Source organism: Nanorana parkeri, unplaced genomic scaffold (genome assembly GCF_000935625.1).
Source record: "Nanorana parkeri isolate BGI_ZX_2015 unplaced genomic scaffold, ASM93562v1 scaffold1181, whole genome shotgun sequence".
Lineage (NCBI taxonomy): Eukaryota > Metazoa > Chordata > Amphibia > Anura > Dicroglossidae > Nanorana > Nanorana parkeri.
Window position 1 is genome coordinate 89163 of NW_017307449.1, and position 2498 is coordinate 91660.

General features: G+C 37.3%; 1 protein-coding gene across 1 annotated transcript in view; it reads right to left on the bottom strand.

Annotated features, from left to right (window-relative positions):
- The window catches only part of LOC108796841 (cilia- and flagella-associated protein 47-like), a 208738-nt gene that overhangs the window by 75395 nt on the left and 130845 nt on the right, over window positions 1–2498 (bottom strand). The window lies entirely within an intron of this gene.

The window sequence follows — 2498 nt, forward strand, 5'->3', positions numbered from 1 at the left end:
TTCAAAGACAATAGCCGCAAATGCACAAATCTTGTTTTTATTTTTCAATTTTTCTTGCATTTTTAGTATCGGGTGCAAACTACATAAACAGGTCGTATTTTACGCAAAATATTATTCAGGTGGTACTAAACATTTCTGTCAGCCTATCTTACAGTTCAGATGTAAGATATTTAGTTTTTCTACCATTCAACCCAAATTTAATAGATTACACAACAAGATTGCAGCGTTTGTGTGACCCGTGTGTGTGACCAGCTGTCAACATAAGGACCAGGTCATAAAGCAAGAGCATTAGATGATTTGGTCATTTGACCAGTTCATTGAATGACCAGTTTTTTTACCATCTTCCCATCAGTTCCTTAAAGTGTACCTACCATAATTTTTTTTCATGCTAATGCATGCTAAGTAATGTGTTAGTGTGATATTTCAAGGTAATAATTACTTCTCACAGAGATTGCAGTACACCCCCTTAGAATGCCATTTTTGTTCCAGCATCATCCAGCCTGTGCAGTTGTTAAAATTGGTGTTCACACAGTAAGATGATATTGTGTTCACATATGTAAAAGTCTCACACAGATAAGCCCCTGCAGCAGCCTCTCACATTGTAACTTGCTACACACTTAAAACATTGTAATCTGCTCATTTAAGGAAGGGGGCACAAGACTGAAGAAATGCTTTCTCCTGCCTACCGTAGACTGATGATATTACCTCAGACCAGCCAAAGACACCTAGCTAGAGCTCAAAGACAACTGATAAAAAGTGGTGTTTAAAAAAAAAATGTTCTGTTGTATATTGAGACATGTCAGAAATTCATTCATTCATGCAGACAAGTTACGGAAAGGTTCACTTCAAGGTTTGAAAAGTAGACCTCTGCTAATAACACAGAGCAATTATTTACATAATGGAAGCAGTAAGAACTTCCAAGCCAAAGAAAGTGGAATACATTTCTAAGCTAAGTCCCACAATGCATGCCTCTGGAAATGTATGTGTTATGCATAAATTCAGTGTGTTGCATTCAAGGAGCACAACACATTGAAGTGTTTCATGTTAGAATTTAGTAGTACATGTACTAAGGAACACATTATATGTTGTAGGAAAGCACAGCAATTTGGTAACTTCAATGGGGTGGACATTTTTATATAATTCCTTTTAGAGTTTTGATGAAGAGAATTTTCCTCAAGTGAGAGTGCAAACTCACAGCCTTGGTAAGTAAACAAGCCTTTAAGTGAATAATTAAGAAGAAAAATACTGTACATACATATTAATAATAGAAAGACAGAACAGACCGTGCAGTTTATGCAATGGAATTTGCCAGTAAAGTGAGCTAAGTGTGATATATTTAGGGCCAGGTCTATCAATAGCAGCCTTTTACTTTCTGCCTGCCAGTATTCTGTTAAAATGGTAAAATAAATGAAGCTTCCCTGATAGTGAATACACCAAAAGCTTGGCCTCAGAGGACCTTGTCTGGGAGTTGAGATGAAATACTTGGTATAAGCAGAAAACTAATTACAGGTGTTTGGCTATACAATCTGAGCTATATCAAGGCCTAAGGCACTGCCATTCTCATAACTCTGAACATGAGTTTAATTTGTTTCTTTGTGATAATTCTGACTTGAATCAAGAATAACAGTTCACAAATTTATACAATTCTCCACATATCCAAAATAAAAAAAAGTTAACCAAAAGGAGAACTCATGTGCTGAGCATAGCAATTAGGACTTGTTCACACATACAGCGGTGACCTACGTTTTTCTGCAGCGGATCAATGCAGGTCACCACTAGGGCTTAAAAACAATTGTTTTCTATGCTTCCGTCTACACCACAAAGCTGATGTGATGTGTGGTGCAAATAAAATGTTGCATTTTTCTGCAGCACCGCACCATAGTGCTGTATGGAGACCAGAATTGAGTGTACACTTTGTACACTGCCAATAAAGATATAAAAGGAAACAGGGCATGGCACCACTACACACTGCTGCCAACCATCAGACACCAGCTACATACTAAAACAAAACATATTAGCATGCAGCTGGTGTGAAGGAGCCCTAAATGTTATAGGTTAGCCTCTGGACTATGTAGTAACATAAAATAAAGATAAGTGGTCCAATGTACTACTTTTGTAGACAAATGCTAACTAAGTATACCTGTACATAGGTATGCCAATGTAAAGTGACATCAAAATGTTAGTGATGGTGCTTTAATATGCAAACACAGGCTTCAATTAGATAGCTAGCTTGTGGGCCCCACCCCTCCCAGTTTCAAAGCCAATTGCTTAATGTAGTCATCCATCACATTCTGGAATCAACAGAGAGGGGCAAAAACCAAAAAGGAGCATGCATATGAGCCAAATGCCTGTTTGAACCTCATATTTGTTTCAGGGCTCCTTGGCCTTGTTTAGAATGTAACCAAGAATATTTGCAGGTACCTCAGTTAGAACCACAGTATGTAAAGTAGAGGTCTAAACTAACACACACCAAAATCCTTTAAAAAAAATAATAATAA